The sequence below is a fragment of the Zea mays genome, chromosome 1 (genome assembly GCF_902167145.1).
Source record: "Zea mays cultivar B73 chromosome 1, Zm-B73-REFERENCE-NAM-5.0, whole genome shotgun sequence".
Lineage (NCBI taxonomy): Eukaryota > Viridiplantae > Streptophyta > Magnoliopsida > Poales > Poaceae > Zea > Zea mays.
This window is the reverse complement of record NC_050096.1, coordinates 273268082-273286990: the sequence shown is the minus strand read 5'-3', so window position 1 is coordinate 273286990 and position 18909 is coordinate 273268082.

The window sequence follows — 18909 nt, the reverse complement described above, 5'->3', positions numbered from 1 at the left end:
CGCAGTGATCCTGACGCGGCGGAAGTTGCGACACTACTTCGAGTCTCATCCGGTAACTGTGGTGTCATCCTTCCCCCTGGGGGAGATCATCCAGTGTCGAGAGGCCTCGGGTAGAATTGCAAAGTGGGCGGTGGAAATCATGGGCGAAACAATCTCGTTCGCCCCTCGGAAGGCCATCAAGTCCCAGCTCTTGGCGGACTTCGTGGCTGAATGGGTCGACACCCAGCTCCCAACAGTTCCGATCCAGCTGGAACTCTGGACCATGTTCTTCGACGGGTCGCTGATGAAGACAGGAGTCGGCGCAGGCCAACTCTTCATCTCGCCCCTCGGGAAGCACCTACGCTACGTGCTACGCCTCCATTTCCCGACGTCCAACAATGTGGCTGAGTATGAGGCTCTGGTCAACGGGTTGCGGATCGCCATCGAGCTAGGGGTCCGACGCCTCGACGCTCGCGGTGACTCGCAGCTCATCATCGACCAAGTCATGAAGAACTCCCACTGCCACGACCCGAAGATGGAGGCCTACTGCGATGAGGTTCGGCGCCTGGAAGACAAGTTCTATGGGCTCGAGCTCAACCACATCGCCCGGCGCTACAACGAGACTGCGGACGAGCTGGCTAAAATAGCCTCGAGGCGAACAACGGTTCCCCCGGACGTCTTCTCCTGAGACCTACATCAACCCTCCGTCAAGATCGACGACACGCCCGAGCCCGAGGCACCCTCGGCTCAGCCCGAGGTACCCTCGGCTCAGTCCGAGGCACCCTCGGCTCGGCCCGAGGCACCCTTAGCTCGGCTCGAGGCACCCTTGGTTCAGCCCAAGGTACCCTCGGCCCCCGAGGGTGAGGCACTGCGCGTCGAGGAGGAGTGAAGCGGGGTCACGCCTAATCGAAACTGGCAGACCCCGTACCTGCAATATCTCCACCAAGGAGAGCTACCCCTCGACCGAGCCGAAGCTCGGTGGTTGGCGCGACGCGCCAAGTCGTTCGTTTTGCTGGGAGATGGGAAGGAGCTCTACCACCGCAGCCCCTCAGGCATCCTCAGCGATGCATCCCCATCGCCGAAGGTCAGGAGCTCCTACGAGAGATACACTCGAGGGCTTGCGGCCATCACGCAGCACCTCGAGCCCTTGTTGGAAACGCCTTCCGACAAGGTTTCTACTGGCCGACGGCGGTGGCCGACGCCACTAGAATTGTCCGCACCTGCGAAGGGTGTCAGTTCTACGCGAGGCAGACCCACCTGCCCGCTCAGGCTCTACAGACGATACCCATCACCTGGCCTTTTGCTGTGTGGGGTCTGGACCTCGTCGGCCCCTTGCAGAAGGCACCCGGGGGCTACACGCACCTGTTGGTCGCCATCGACAAATTCTCCAAGTGGATCGAGGTCTGACCCCTAAACATCATCAGGTCCGAACAGGCGGTGGCGTTCTTCACCAACATCATCCATCGTTTTGGGGTCCCGAACTCCATCATCACCGACAACGGCACCCAGTTCACCGGCAGAAAGTTTCTGGACTTCTGCGAGGATCACCACATCCGGGTGGACTGGGCCGCCGTGGCTCACCCCATGACGAATGGGCAAGTAGAGCGTGCCAACGGCATGATTCTACAAGGACTCAAGCCTCGGATCTACAACGACCTCAACAAGTTCGGCAAGCGATGGATGAAGGAACTCCCCTCGGTGGTCTGGATTCTGAGGACAACGCCGAGCCGAGCCACGGGCTTCACGCTGTTCTTTCTAGTCTATGGGGCCGAGGCCATCTTGCCCACAGACTTAGAATACGGTTCCCCGAGGACGAAGGCCTACGCCGACCAAAGCAACCAAGCTAGTCGAGAAGACTCGCTGGACCAGCTGGAAGAGGCTCGGGACATGGCCTTACTACACTCAGGGCGGTACCAGTAGTCCCTGCAACGCTACCACGCCCGAGGGGTCCGGTCCCGAGACCTCCAGGTGGGCGACTTGGTGCTTCGGCTGCGACAGGACGCCCGAGGGCGGCACAAGCTCACGCCTCCCTAGGAAGGGACGTTCGTCATCGCCAAAGTTCTGAAGCCCGGAATGTACAAGCTGGCCAACAGTCAAGGCGAGGTCTACAGCAACGCTTGGAACATCCAACAGCTACGTCGCTTCTACCCTTAAGATGCTTTCAAGTTGTTCGTATACCTCGTTCCCACGCAAAGTTTAGTCATCAAGGAAGGGTCAGCCTTGCCTCGGCAAAGCCCGACCCTCCCTCGGGGGCTAAAAGGGGGGAACCCCCTCTGCATCGAAATTTTTCCTCGAAAAAAGATCTTTTCTGCCAGAATATCTTTCGTGCTTTTCGACTACTTCAAAAGTGGATCCTGAAAACGGCGGAGTACACGTAAGCAGCCAAGGCTGACCGAGCCGAGGGACTCCTACGCCTCCGGGATACAGATACCTCACTCATCACCTTCTGCGATAAGTAACTCGCGTTCGGATAAGTGATTCCGCGGACCGAACAAGTCTTCACGCTCGAAAGCTCTTCTGCCGAAGCAATTCTTCGGGCCTTCTCGACTGCGTCGGTGACATAACCCATGGACGGGCAAGAGCGCGCGTAAGCGGCAAGGCCGACCGAGCCGAGGGATTCCTACGCCTCCGGGATACGGATACCTCACTCATTGCCTCCCGTGAAAAGCAACTCTCGCTCGCACAGACAATTCTGTTACCGACGAAAAAGTCCAGATACTCGAAACAAGAGGAAAAGAAGCGCAGCTTTACAACACGGCGAGGGTGTGTTTGGGCCTCGGCGGCCACAGAAAACACACACTACAAGATAATCCGATCCTGCAGGCTCGGATCTTGACAGTTGAAGGGAGCAGCAGCACCCTCGGCGTCAACTACACCTTCGGCGAGGTCCGACCTAGCCTCGGACGGCGACGCGGTCCGAGGATCTCCACTCTGAAGGACGACGTCATCATCACGCTCGGGCCATCGCCGCTAGGGTCTTCTCCGAGAATCCGGCTCGAGCAGGCGGCTCGGCCGGTCACCCCGAGGCCTCGGCCAGCTGTCCTCCGAAGACATCAGCCCGGCCCGAAGCCTCGGCAACTCAATTCCGGCGTCGGTCCCGCCAGTGGACGACCCGGCCAGGCTCTGGCCGACCAAGTCTTCTTTTAGAGCCAACTCTGCCTCTGTCCGTGCTGACACCGCTACCCCTAGCTTCGGCTCATCGAAGAGCGGCCGAGGGGTTCCTTTAACTAAGCAAGAGAAGCCTCGGACAGCAAGGCCGACCGAGCCGAGGGACTCCTACGCCTCCGGGATACGGATCCCTCACTCGTCACCTTTGTATGGGGCGACTCACGCTTGGTGAAGCGGCTCAGACAACCAACAGGCGAATCTTAGTGCTCGAAAATGAGGACAAAACACGGCTCCGCGCCAAAAATACATACATGTTCAGGCCCCGACAGCCACAATGAACAAAAGACCGGCATTCAAGGTGCCATTACAAACGGAACTCTGGTTCCGTCCCCGCGGGTATGAACAACCTCCACACCGGGGAGCCTGCGAGGCGACAAGTTCCGGGCGACTCGCCAGCGACCTATGCAGCAGCAGCTATGGTCCTAGGACGGACGCGGCCGCCGGAAGGCTCTCGTTCGCGTCCCCGCTCAAGGGACGCGAACCAGACATCAAAGCCAAAGAGCCGGGGGCCAGCCTGTAGGCGGCACTGACGACCTCGACGGTGGGGAAGCTTCCCCCGGCTGCCACCACGTCAGCACCGACAACGGCGTCCGCCTCTCCACCAACGCCGCACCGGCGAACGCGGGCCGCTCCAAAGCGCACCTGCAGGTCCTCGCTCTCGTCCTCGCCACGAAAACAAGGAAGAGGGCGGAATGTTGCATCCTAGCTGGGCAGCAACAGTTCGCCTTCCCCGGCATGGCTGGAGGACGCCTCCTCCGCAGAGCTGGGGGATGGTTTCCACCACCAGAAGCTGGAAGAGGAGGTGGCCAGCCGACCAGTGCGGGAGGTAGAGCCCCGGCTTGCCTCGCTCTCCGCCCCAGCAAGGATGGTAAGCATCCTTGATGCTGAGGGAGGGGCGGGGGCCACAGCCCGGCTTGCCTCTCCCCATCCAGGGGCCGGTGGTCGCCGTCTTAGGTGACCACCGGCGAGGGGGTGCAGCCGGGCCGCGTGATGAAAATCCTTGAAGCCGAACGATGGCTGAAAGGTACCAACTTCCACGAAGTCGTGTTCCTCCAACGACAAGGCGGAAGGATTGCGGGTGTCCCCCATCCGGGGGCTCGGAAGGTGGAAAGACACGATGCATAAGGGAGCGTGAAGACATGGTCGCCTTTCAAGGGGGTCACCCTCCTTTTAAAGGCGACTCTCCCTACTTGCGTCCCCAGCCATCGTGGGCTGAGTCTTCTCCAACACGCTCCAAGGTCCTACCCCTACGGCGCGGGGGCTGGGTCCCACACGTCATGCAAGCTGGCCCAAAGCAGAAGAAGCCAAACCGCCGCGCGCGGTGCATGCAACCGCCCAGCGGTTACGAGCATTCCTCCACTTTCGCCCAGACCAGCGGGCGAAAGGGCGGGCAGCCATGCAGGCGGCATGCAACCGCGCCAAGTGGGAGCGCCCCTCCGACTTCCAACGCACCCAGCATGGGGGCCCACGCCCACGCGTGATGCAACCGGCGCGCCGGTCGCTACGTGCAAGCAACTGCACCGCATGTCGCACCACTGCCACGCCTCCTCGACTGCGGAACCAGTACCACGACTCGAGGCAACCCTGCGTACGACCCAGCAGTGCCAGTCAGGCGCGACGGTCAACACAGCCAAAAATGGGCCGGCAGTAATGGCGGTGGCAGGCGGGCAGGAGCAGCGGTCACGTCGTCAGCCAAGCTCACGTCCTGTCCAGGGGCAGCGAGAGAACCCTCTCTCACGGCGTGAAGACGGCGCGCCCGCGTTTCGTTCCTCGAACGGCTCACGCACGCGCAACGGCCGCCTCGCGAACTACTCGCCCCGTCGCATTAACTCCGCAGCGGGACAGGCGGCGCCTCTGGCAGGAGAAGCAAGCGACGCTTCGCCTTCGCCATAATGACCGCGTCCAAAGAGGTACGCCACGTCAATCGATTTCATATCCTTTTCCTCTTTCTCTCTCTTACAACAGGGACCGGGAAAGGGGGATACCCAGAAAAGGATCCTTCTCCGTGAAGGAAACAGGCTCCGAGCCTCCCTACTGATCAGAGGTTCAAAGGCTGCCCCCTCGGAGGGGTTTAACAGCCGCCTCAGAGCGCGTGGGCCCTGCACCCACTACTGGTCAGAGGTTCGAAGGCCGGCCCCTCGGAAGGGTTCAACGGCCGCCTCAGGCTACTCGGGCTCCGCGCCCACTACTGATCAGGGGTTCGTAGGCTGACCCTCGAAGGGTTCACAGCCGCCTCAGACAGAGAGCGAGGGATGACCCTGGGTACGTTTGATACATAACCAAGGCTCAGGCTACGCTCCCGAGGTACCCTAGGACATTTCCGAGACCAGCGGGAATGATCTTGTAACGGAATCCCATCAGAGGGAGGCATCGAGCCCTCGGACCCCGTCGAAAGGGGACCGGGTCCGACAGATCACCCGCAGGTACTTTTGAGCGCGCCTCCGGGCCTCTAGCCGACCCCTAACAAATGGGGCACGGGCGTCCACTCGGATCACCCGCCAGCAGCTCACCGGAGACACCATGTTTGGCGCCCTCCGAGGGCAACATGGCGCTTTCCCCCCTCCTCCTTGCGGAAAGGCGATGCAGGGGCGTATGTAAAAAAGTCGAGTCTGTCCTTGACCGTCCTCTCGCCCTGTGCAGAGGCTCGGGGGCTGCTCTCGCAAACCCGGCTCCGGCCAAACCGTTGACAGCGTCAACATACCAACCCGAGAACTTGGGACCCGACCGTGCACCCGGGCTACAGCCAGCTCGCATGAGGGAACGACTAGACCAGCCGAAGCATTGCGCGAGGCATTAATACCTCGGAGGAGTCAAACCACTCCTCCGAGGCCTCGGGGGCTACACCCGGCGGGTGCGCTCGCGCGCACCCACCAGAACAAAACGCAACCGAGAAAGGCTGGTCCCCTTGCAAAAAAGTGCGACAAAAGCCTCCAAGCGAGTGTTAACACTCCCTTCGAGGCTCGGGGGCTACTATCGAGGACCATAATTAGGGGTACCCTCAAGACTCCTAATTCCCAGCTGGTAACCCCCATCAGCACAAAGCTGCAAAGGCCTGATGGGTGCGACTAAGTCAGGGATCTGTCCATTCGAGGGACTCGATCACGCCTCGCCCGAGCCCAGCCTCGGGCAAGGGCAGCCGACCTCGGAGGATCTACGTCTCGCCCGAGGCCCCCCTCCAGCGACGAACATACTTCTGGCTCGCCCGAGGCCCAGTCTTCGCCAAGAAGCAACCCTGGCCAAATCGCCACGCCAACCGACCAAATCGCAGGGGCATTTAATGCAAAGGTGTCCTGACACCTTTGTCCTGACGCGCGCCCTTCAGTCGACAAAGCCGAAGTGACCGCAGTCACTTCGCCGCTCCACTGACCGGCCTGACAGAAGGACAGCGTCGCCTGCGCCGCTCCGACTGCTGTGCCACTCGACAGAGTGAGGCTGACAGGCAGCCAGGCCCGGCCTCAGGCACCATAGGAAACTCCGCTTCGCCCGACCCAGGGCTCAGACTCGGGCTCAGCCCCGGAAGACGGCGAACTCCGCTCCGCCCGACCCAGGGCTCGGACTCGGGCTCAGCCTCGGAAGACGGCGAACTCCGCTCCGCCCGACTCAGGGCTCGGACTCGGGCTCAGCCCCGGAAGACAGCGAACTCCGCTTCGCCCGACCCAGGGCTCGGACTCGGGCTCAGCCCCGGAAGACGGCGAACTCCGCTCCGCCCGACCCAGGGCTCGGACTCGGGCTCAGCCCCATAAGACGGCGAACTCCGCTCCGCCCGACCTAGGGCTCGGACTCAGGCTCAGCCCCGGAAGACGACGAACTCTGTTTCGCCTGACCCTAGGGGCTCAGACTCGACCTCGGCCTCGGAAGACAGACTCGACCTCGACCTCGGAGGAGCCTCCACATCGCCCAACCTAGGGCACGGACCGACCACGTCAACAGGAGGCGCCATCATTACCCTACCCCAAGCTGACTCAGGCTACGGGAAACAAGACCGGCGTCCCATCTGGCTCGCTCCGCCAGACAAGCAATGATGGCGCCCCGCATGCTCTATGATGACGGCGGCTCTCAGCCCCCTTACGGAAGCAAGAGGACGTCAGCAAGGACTCGACAGCTCCGACAGCTGTCCTTCCGCCAGGCTCCAGCGCTCCTCCGACGACCACGACACCACATGAACCGGGTGCCAAAACCTCTCCGGCTGCCACGATGGCATGTACTTAGGGCGCTAGCTCTCCTCCGCTAGACACGTTAGCACTCTGCTACACCCCCCATTGTACACCTGGATCCTCACCTTACGCCTATAAAAGGAAGGACCAGGGCCCTCTTACAGAGGGTTGGCCGCGCGGGGAAGAGAACGGGACAGGCGCTCGCGTGAGGCCGCTCGCTCCCTCCCGCGTGGACGCTTGTAACCCCCTACTGCAAGCGCACCCGACCTGGGCGCGGGACAAACACGAAGGCCGCGGGATTTCCACCTCTCTCTCCGGCTGCCTCTTCCCCCCCTTCGCGCTCCGTCTCGCGCCGACCCATCTGGGCTGGGGCACGCGGCGACAGTTTACTCGTCGGTCCAGGGACCCCCCGGTCTCGAAACGCCGACAAGATCTATAACCAAATGCAGCATATTTACCATGTTCATGTAATCTATGGCTAAATAATGGTAATGTTTGATGCTGATGCCTTTGCCATTTTTGTATAGAACAGGTAAAACATTTTTAGCGAAAACGTTAGCTCAGTATGTGAATGTGCCATTCGTGATTGCTGATGCAACAACAATTACACATGTAATGTTGTCTGCCATCACACATGTTTTGTGTTTTTCCTTGATATACGTAGCCCCATTGATCCGTCATGCTATTTTCGCTGTCATCTATATAGGAGTTAGGCAAAGAACCATGTTGAATGTTGTTGCTACTTTCTTCTTCCTGGTGTGACAAATATATTATTTTTTCAGGTTGGATATTCTGGTAAAGATGTGGAATCTGTAATCTACAAACTTCTAGGTATGTAATTTTTGTTCATGACCCCTTTGGACCATAGATAGGTAATCCAGTAGGAAAAATTGACAGGAAATTCAACCATGTCTATTGTCTCTAAAAGATGGGTTATAAAAGCAATCAGATGAATTTTGTTGTATATCTCAACTTTTACTTTATTGACATTTTTTTATTCTCTTCAGTATTATGCTACCATATTGCTTTCTTGTAGTGCAGAAGTACTTGATAAACATTTATCTATGGTCCAAAGGGATAATGAACAAAAATCCCATATTGTTGAACGTCAAATAAAAGAATACCTTCCCAATCTAGTTCAAATTCTCAGAACAATACTTCAGGTACTACTTAATTAAAGAACTGGTTTTCAAACTTAATATTTACAGTTCTATGTACTACTGTTCTAAAGTTCATGTACTGATTTTCATAATAGATACATTTGCAGAGTAATTCATGACGGAATCCCATTGATCCTTTCACGCATCTCGTTAGAGCAATTAGGACGATGCTAGCGCTGGTGGTAGTGTTTGGTACTGCCAGAGAAATTGAGAACACCGAAACAGAATCAAAGGCCAGGGCACAGTAATTACTCCCCTAGATCCCCAAACAGTGTCCTTCTAATCACAAAACACTAATGGAGAGGATACAATAGATTGGCAGAGGCAGAGGTAGAGGTACCGTTCACCTAACCTTAGTGGCGAACCCAAGATCCTCCGACGCCGTTGTCCTGTCCCGATCTCTCCTAGCCTCCTCCATGTTCAGCGTCATCGACTTCCTCGATCCAGAGCTCCTCCATGTCTACCTCATGCAAGACATGAAGAACTAAATAATGATAAATCCCACTCCCGTAAGGAACTGTAAGAAAGGGGCGAGAGGTCAGGGGTGGCTTTCGACTTGAAGAAGATGCAGTCTAGCGCCGCCATTTCACCGCTGCCGCAGGCTGTGGCTTAGATGCGAGTTGTGGGGAGGCTCGAGAAAGGCACGATGGAGGGGAGCAGAGGAGCAAGATGTCGCACTTACGCAGTGGACCAAGATCGCGTGGGTGGATGATCCTTGCGGGGTCGCACGCCTCCACAACCGCCATGCGGCAAGGTCGATCCTCGTGGGGCCGTGCGACACCGAGGCCGAGGGCGGTTCCCAAGCTGCCTGTGTCGAGGCCCTAGAGCTACGTTCACCGGATCTGGATCCCGCGGGAGCGAGTGGCACAGCGGTGGCGACGACGTTGGGGGAGGGGCGGTGGAGGCAAAGGGAGGAGGGGAAGCGGTGGAGGCCGCGTCGGCGGTGGAGGCCGCGAGGCATCTATCGCGGCAGGGGCAGGGGGCGAGCAACGCGGCAGATAGAGGAACGAGCGGGGGAAGGTTAGGGATTGGGTGGTCGTGCGGTGGAGGGGGATGGAGTGTGGGAGACGCAGACGCACGATGCGATATGGACGGTCTAGATCGATAGACGGCAGAACGAGGGAGGCAGACTACTATTGCTTACTTAATAAGTAGTAGAGATTCTGACTGCCTGGGATGGGATCACCGAGAGGGGAATAACTGAATGCCTGATCGCGTTCGAATCGAACAACCAATCTCCTCATCAGTTGGATTCTTGTTCGTGACGATGGATATAAAGCCCGGTGTCCCGTCGTCCTTGTTGGAATTGAAGATGGAAGATGTTCATGTCTATTACGGTGATTATCCATTCCCGATGATTATCCATTGAATACCTTCAGGTAGTTGCTAGTTTGTTAGCTATAGATAGATCATGTACATGTCGATCGCCTGGCCTTTGGCACTATATAAACAAGAGACCTGCGGTTTGGTATTACGCTTCAACCAATACAGTTTCACAGTCCTGCCCCATACCCCCATCGATGGTTGGCGAGCGCGCATCGGTTCCCTGCAGGCTGCAGCCAATCCAAACGCGCAGCGGTGATGGCGCTCCGCCGGTGGAAGCCCTTCTTCCCGGCGTTCGCCGCCATCGACACCACCATAGAGACCGCCACCGGGGCCCGCTCCCGGCCCCCGGGACAAGTTCCGGCAACTGAGGAGCGAGCTGGTGGAGATGCTCTGCGATGCCGCGGACGACGACGCCGATCGAGTCAAGGGGCTCTGCCGGCTGCTCGACGCGGCCATGACTATAGATGTACATGAGGCACGAGCCCGTTAACCCGGCCCGAGGCCCGTTTTTTTGGCCCGGTTCGCGCCCGGCCCGGCACGTATGGGATGGGCCCGGGCTGGCACGGCCCAGTGGAGCAGGCCGTGCCTGGGCCGCTGGCCAGGCACGTGGGCCGGCACGGCACGGCCTGCTCCACGCGGAGAGCCCGGTCGGGGCCCGTAGGCCGTAGCCGACGCCGCCCGTGCCCCTTACCTCCTCGCCTCCTCGCCCCAAGGGGCCCACCTCTCAGTCCCTCCGCTCGCACTCGCATTCGCACTCGCACCCTGCTCCCTCTCTCTCCCGACTCGGCGGCGATTGACTTGGCGATTGGCGATTCCCCTCCGACGCCTCCGTCGCGGCGCCGCCCCTGTCCAGCGACCTCGGCTCCCGTCCCCGACGTCGGTGACCTCGATCCACCAGCTCCTCTCTAACCCCTCTCCCCTATCCAATCCCCTCTCTCTCGGTGAACTATGTGAGTTCGTGTTGTCGTCTCATCCTCCCCTCCGGCCCTCCCCAGCTCGCCGTCGTCTCTAATCGGTCTCTGTCTGTCGTGTGTCGTCTGGGTGGCCCCCGTGTTCTCCGGCATCGGGCTCCGGTAGCACAGGTAAACCCTAACCCTAACCCTAGATCTTTCGTAAACCCTAACCCTAACCCTAACCGTATAATGTTTTGCTCTTTTGTAGGTCAGTTGCTGATGCCTCGTCTTCCTCCTCTGGGGTAGATCGGGCACGGCGACTGCGTGCTCCGTTGAGGGACGATGCTGGAGATCGGCCGTCCGCGGTGAAGGTCGCCATGGCGGATGATGACGATGTCAATCCGGTCACCGGCAACGACGACCTTCGCGCGACAGGGCTTGTCCCAGATGACGAAGACGACATCCAGGCTGACGCTGCTGCTTTGCTCGGTATCGATCTAACCTCTGCTCCTGTCGATCTAAGTTCTAATCCGACCAACGCTGGTGGAGGGCCTGCTACGGCCACCGATACTCCGGTCGGCTCCACCAGCACCGATGGTGGTACTGGTACCTCATCTGTTGGTAAGCGTAAATCTACTGTCTGGGTTGATTTTGATGAGGTATTTGAGAAAGTGAATGGGTCCAATGTTCGAATTGCTGCTATTTGTAGAATGTGTAAGACTCGTTTATCTGCTAGATCTTCTGCTGGTACTGGCCATTTGCTTAGACACCAGAAAGCTTGTAAGAAGAAGGTTGATCACGCTGCTAGGGTCCAGTCTAGGCTTGCTTTCAATCCTGATGGTTCTCTACACAATTGGGAATATGATCCTATTTTTGCTCGAACTGAGTTGTGTCGTCTGATTGCTAGGCTTGACCTTCCATTAGGTATTGGTGAGTCACAGGCCTGGGAGGATTATATTGCCCGTGCTCATAACCCTAGGTTTACCAAAGTGTCTAGACAGACCACCACTAGAGACCTTCTGAAGCTTTTCACTGAACGACGTAATGTGCTTATCAATTCTGTGTTGCCTGCTACTTCTTCGGTTGCATTAACCTCAGACATTTGGTCTGGTAATGCTAAGGAGGACTACATTAGTGTTGTCTGTCATTATGTTAATGCTGATTGGGAATTACAGAAAAAGGTCATTGGTCTTAGGCTTATTGAGGTTAGACATACTGGTCAAAATATTGCTGAAAGAATTGGTGTTGTGGTTGAGGAGTTTTGTCTGGTTGACAAGATTTTCTCTCTCACTCTAGACAATGCTTCTTCTAATTCAAAGGCTATGGATACATTGACACCTTTGTTTGCTGGTTATTTGGGTCCTGATCCTTCTTCTAACTACACTCTTATGCATCAACGTTGTGCTTGTCATATCATTAATCTCATTGTTAAATCTGGAATGAAGAGACTGAAACCTTTTTTGGAAGATTTTAGAACTGCAATTAATTTCTTAAATGCTTCTAATTCTAGAATAGCAACATTTAAAGAGTACTGCTTAGCAAGGGGTGTTAGACCCAGAAAATTTGGATTGGATATGGATGTTAGATGGAATTCTACTTATTTGATGCTTAAACACTTGGTCCCATACAAAACTGTTTTTTCTGTCTTCATCAATTCACATTATGAGTCACAATTATTGTCTCCTAATCATTGGTATGTTGCTGAGAAGATTTTAGAGTTTCTAGAACTGTACTATGACTCTACTGTTGTTCTGTCTGGTGTTTATTATCCAACTAGTCCACTAGTTCTTCATCATATTCTGGAAATTGCATCTCATTTGAAAGCATGTGAAAGAGATTTAAATCTTAGAACTATTGTGTTTCCAATGCAACTTAAATTCCTTAAATACTGGAGTGACATACCTTTGCTATATTCATATGCATTCATTCTGGACCCTAGAGCTAAGATGAGAGGTTTTTTTAATGTGTTGCATTTACTTGGAGAGTGCACTGGGTGTGAGTACAGTACATATTATGCTGATGTAAAAAATGAATTGTATAAACTGTTTACTAAATATGAGACTAAGTTTGGTGCAGTTAGGGCTCAAAGGGCTGCTCAGCCTTCTATTCATACAGGTAAAAGAAAACAAGCTTGGGGAAGAATATTTGGAGATTCCAGTTCAGGTGTTGTTGGTCCTCCCCCTAGCTCTACCCCTTCTGCTTCATCTTCATCTGCTATTTGTGAGCTCTCAGCCTACTTAGACAGTGACAATGTCACTTCTTATGAGGATGATTTTGATATACTTCTCTGGTGGCGTGACCACAAGCTAACATATCCAGTTTTATCCATAATGGCAAGGGATATTATGTCTGTTCCTGTATCTACTGTCTCTTCGGAGTCTTGTTTCAGTTTGACAGGGAGGATAATCGAGGAGCGACGACGACGCTTATTGCCTGAGAATGTGGAGATGCTGACTTGCTTAAAAGATTGGGAATTAGGAGAAAAGAGAGAACAACATGCTGTTGACAATCCAGAGCTTGAGGACTCATTCCAGAATTTATTTCTTGATGAAGATGAACCTGTTGCTGCTTAGTTGTAGTCTTCTAGACTGTGACGTGGTCATCTGACATGTGCTTTCACTGCTTTGTCATTGAGTGATTGTGAGAGAGTCATTTTGTATTGTAATATACATCTGTAACAGATACAAACTTAGTGATTAAACTTTTGAGCTGGCTGCACTCTTTTTTCCTTTCTAGGGTTTCTCACAAGGGTGAGTTTTACCTAGAAAGGTTTTTAATGAGGCAGCATTTCACAAAACAGGTCATTTATTATATTTGTCTATATTTTCTGCTGTTTTTTAACTTTGGTTAAATTTCTCTATGTTTTCTGCTGTTTGGAATCTCTGACGGGCTGGTGCTGGCACGGCCCGTTTTTTTGAGCGTGCCTAGCGGGCTGGCCCGGCACGAAAAGTGGCCCAGAGGGCCGTACCTGGGCCAACGGCCAGGCACGTGGGCTCCTTAGGCACGGCCCGATAAGCCCGTGTGCCCGGGCCGGCCCGTTGGCTGATGGGTCGTGCTTCCCCGGGCCCGTGCCGGGTCGTGCCGAGCCGGCCTGTTGGCCATCTATAGCCATGACCGAGGCGCTTTTGACGCTGCATGTGGTCCCGGTGACGACGACCATGCTGACCACCACCGGCGTGGACAAGGCCGTCGAAGGCCTGCTGATCCACGAGGCCGGGAAGGTGCGCGCCCTCGCGCGCGGCATCTTAATTAATCAAGTGGGCGCAATGCGGCGTGTTGGACACCACGGTGTTGGACACCACGGTGTTGGCCGCTCCTCCGTCCACTCCCCGGATGCGTCCGCAGCAGGCGCAGAGGCCTGAGACAGCCGTCCACTCCCCGGATCTCGGACGAGAAGATGCCTCCTGTCGTTTCCAATGCTGGCGGCGATCGCGTCAGGAGCGGGCAGACAGGAGATGCGAAACGCAAGCACCCAGACTACTACCGAGAAGCTGATGCTGATGACGAGAAGCGGCAGCGCAACGTCCCTGAGAAGGTCGAGGACAGGCCAAGGAAAATGGAGCCGGACATCAAGAGTAGGAGCAGCTGGAGATCCAGGGACACGAAGAGCAGGAGCCGGGCGAGCAGCTGGAGATACAGGGACGAGAGGCGCTTCTCGACGTCGACGCGTCATAGTCATAGGAGGGTTTAAGCTGGGGGCAGATCAGCACTTCAATCGTGCATGTAAACAAACTTGTACTGCTACCGCCTCTTATTATCCAGAAAGTTTTCCAACTTTTGATCTTGTCAGTTTCTGTATGTCACTTTTTTTCTCCGATCAAAACCTTATGCACGGTTGAAATTAGCAAGCGCCATCTTCATCAATCCATAAGAAAAGATCAAAACCAGATTTGGGTCTAACCTATTTCACCAGTGTTAAGTAACTCAAGTTAGGTTAGATCGTATTAAATTAGATGGGATCTAGATTAGTATGACTAGATTAGACTAGATAAGATCTAATTAGTTTGGATTAGATCATGTTTGATACATTAGCGTGGGTTAATTATGCTTATCAGGACAAGAAACATCTATTAGAATAGAGATAGAATCTTTTAAGATGAGATGGATCTATTAGGTTAGATATATTTTAAATAATAGGGATAATCTAAGTTGTCTAATTATCTTATAAACATACTAGTCAGTTGTTCGTGCTTTGCTACGTTTTATATATCATATAAATATGTGTTGAGATATTTATTCAAATATAATTATTGTTTATTTCTAAACACTAATGTATATGTGGTCTAGTGATTAGCCTTAAAATTTTTGGAGCAAAGGGCATGATTTCGAGTGCTTGCTCTGCAATTTTTTATATATTTATTGTTTATTTCTAAACACTAAGATAGCTGCGCCGGGGTGAGTCACAGCGCCGAGGCTGGGCGCGTCGGGTGGGAGAACCAATCCAAAGTGTCAGCGCGGAAGGTGAAGCCATGGTAGCACAAGGTGCCCACATTAGATTCTTAATATTATCTTAATTATTATAAACATATTTTTATGCCTAAAAACATGCAGATGCAATTGTGGACATTACTCCACAATTCATCATCCTCAATCAAAGAACCAAATCAAACAGGTATCATAAGGAAAAAAATTCAAGCACATAGATATCAATAAAAATAGTTTTTTATGCCTATGATTAGGACTCTTTTTCCCAAGGTACAAGATTCCAAATTGTGAAATCCACTTGGTCTTTAGAAGTGAAAAGGTAAGAATGATGAGAGTAAATCCGCAACAGATGAGAAAGTTTAGAAGGAATCAGAGCAAAGGTAATTAGGTAAGTGTTGTCCAGTTCAATCTAGGTTACGTTCTACAGTCAACATTCCTCTGATACCACTTCTGTCATACCCGTATTTAAGGGAAAACCTGATGTGCGTCTCAAATTTGTGGTAGGATCAAGTCTCACAAATATGATGACTCGTGGTACAGAAATCAATGTCACATCTTTATTGTATGATATGGGTTTTGTAGAAAATAGCTAAATATTACATCGTATGACGACGATGATCCTCCGCAACCATAGTTGACTGGGAGATGACAGCCTAGACCTCTCACGAACTCATCGTGTCATCCTTCATGCTCCTCATCTTGGTTGTACCTATCGTTGACCTGGGGTAAGTACAACAAGGGTGAGCTCACATACATTCATCGCTCAACAAGTTGTGGGGAATAATGTGCATGAGCTCACCTACGGTGGGGGCTCATGTGAAGTGTAAGGCTTACCAAATATGAATGGTTAAGGCTGAGCATTGCTTTTAACAAGTTCCTCAAAATTTTATTAGCAGTTACTAAATATAAGTAGATATCATCCCAATTAAATAAGAGATCATAATTAATAATAAATCTCATAGTGCAATGCAAATGACATATTAAGTTTAATTACATAAGTTAATCATGCGAGAGTCATGAGTCACTTTTGACCGTGAGCACGACTGACATACCAGTTTTACACTATGTAGAGGTTGCGCGTCTTTACCCACAAGACGTGTTTCTAAAAGGAAAATGTCCCCTTGGGTCATTTCTATATTATTTTGGTGATTAGATGCACAACACACTATGTGAGAACTAACATGATGTTGAGCAAAGGTATATGAAGCAAATCTAGAAGGATCAAGTATGAAGGTAAGTTCTAGACACTTAGTCAATTGTTTTTTGTGCTAAACATGCTTATCTAAGTGTCAGGAACTCAGTTGAGTAAAGTCAAAAATGAGCAAAAGAAGTTTAGCTGAAACAGCCAGACTTGCACTAGATGCGGGTGCACCGGATAGTGTGCGGTGCCCAGGCTGGCGTGTCAAAGACGTTGCGGCTAAAATTCACCGGACTGTCCGGTGCGCCAACAGCGTCCGCGCCAACGGTCGACAACGCGATCAGCGTTAAATCAACAGGCGGCGTGTGGCTAGAGCCAACGGTCACCGGGCCGCACCGAACTGTTCGGTGTGCACCAGACAGTGTTCGGTGTACCAAGGGGACCGCGGGTGCAACGGTCGGCTTCGCCAAACAAGGAAAGAAATCATACACTGTTCATTTCCGGTGGTGCACCAGACTGTCTGGTGCGCCCACGGACAGAAGGCAAGAATTCCATACCAAATGGAGCTCCAACGACCCCTAGCTTCCTTGGGTTTATAAAAGGGACCCCTAGACGCATGGAGCAGAACACCAAGCCTCTATTGAACATCCTAAGAAGCCTAAACTCTTCGTTGTGTTAGAGATTTGACCACTTGTTGAGCTGTGAACTCTCTGCGCTGTTGTTCCTAAGTTCAATACTTATTCTAAAGGAACAATCAAGTGAAGAATTCTCTCTATATTCATAGCACCTTGGTTTTGACTTCACTAACATTCCATAAACCAAGTTTGTGTTGTTTAAGTGTTGAATTTTACAGGACCACCTATTCATCCCCCTCGAGGTGCTCTCAATTAGTATCGGAGCCATACTCTTCAATCAGGGATTAACTGCCCAAAGAGATGGATTCTAAAGGCAAGGTGATGGTGATCAACAACAAGGAAAAGGAGACCCTCTACGTCAACGAGCCAAAAGGCGACAAGCCCACTAACTTAGGCCCAAGTCACAAGAAGAGGGATGAAAAGAAGAAGAGGTGCATAAAGAAAATCATCTACTACGACAGCGACACGTCCTCCTCTTCACCAAGGGATGACGACAACGAAGATTCTTCGTCGAAAAAGAAAACAGTTAATCAGAATTACTCTTTTGATTATTCTCGCATCCTTTATAATTCAAATGCTCATTTGCTATCTATTAAACTCGGAAAACCCCCACACTTTGATGGAGAAGACTATTCATTTTGGAGTCATAAAATGTGTAGTCACTTATTTTCTCTCCATCCTAGTATTTGGGAAATTGTTGAAAATGGAATGCATTTCAATAGCACTGATAATTTTGTATTGATTAATGAATAAATACATAAAAATGCCCAAGCTACTACTATTCTGTTAGCATCTCTATGTAGGGATGAATACAACAAAGTCAGCGGCTTGGACAACGCCAAGCAAATATGGGATACTCTCAAGATCTCTCACGAGGGTAACGACGCCCCATGATTACCAAGATGGAGCTAGTGGAAGGCGAGCTAGGGAGATTCGCCATGATAATGGGAGAGGAGCCAACTCAAACTTACAACAACCTCAAGACCCTGGTCAACAAGAATCGAAGCTATGAGAGTACATGATGGACGAATCATGATGTCGTCCGACTCATGCTGAGGTCATTTACCATTATTGATCCTCATCTTGTAAATCTTATTCGTGAGAACCCCAGGTACACAAAAATGACGCTCGAGGAAATTCTCGAAAAAATCGTGAGCGGACGCATGATGGTGAAGGAAGCGAGGTATGTGAACGATGCTGCAAACGGACCGCTTCCACTCTATGAGCCGCAACATGTTGCTCTAAAAGCAACAAGTAGCAAGGAGGCGCTACCTAGCAAGGTAGAACAAGTGGAGGCTGCCGGGCTCAACGAGGATGAAATGGCACTTATAATCAAGCGCTTCAAGACCGCTATGAAGGGATGCAAGGAATATCTCAACAAGAGCAAGTCCAAGGGAAAGCGCTCATGCTTCAAGTGTGGTAAGTCTGGTCATTTTATAGCACAATGCCCTGATAATGACAATGACCAGGCACAAGAAAAGAAAGGGAAGAAGGAAAGGAAGAAGAACTATAGGAAGGCAAAGGGCGAGGCGCACATTGAAAAGAATGGGATTCCGACTATTCTTCATCTGACTCCGATGATGAAGGACTAGGTGCCTCAGCCTTCAACAAGTCTTTCCTCTTCCCCAACGAACGCCACACGTGTCTCATGGCTAAGGAGAAGAAGGTACATACACGAGAAATACCTAAGTATTCTTCTTCTAGTGATGAGGAATCTTCTGATGATGAAGTAGATTATAGTGATCTATTTATAGGAATCTTCTGATTGATGCTCTTAATGAAAAAGATAGGCTACTAGAAAAGCAAGAAGATATTCTATATGAGGTACATGATAAATTTATTAATGTTCAAAGATCTCTTGCTCAAGAAATTAAGAAAATGAACTATTGTCTTCTGAGCTGCCTGCCTGCCATGATTCTGTTTCTAGTCTTAAAAATTTGAATGCTGATTTAAATGCTAAGTTAGAAGAAGTGAATTCTTCTAGTTCATCTGTAGAGCATGTTGTTATCTGCAATAGGTGTAAAGATTTTA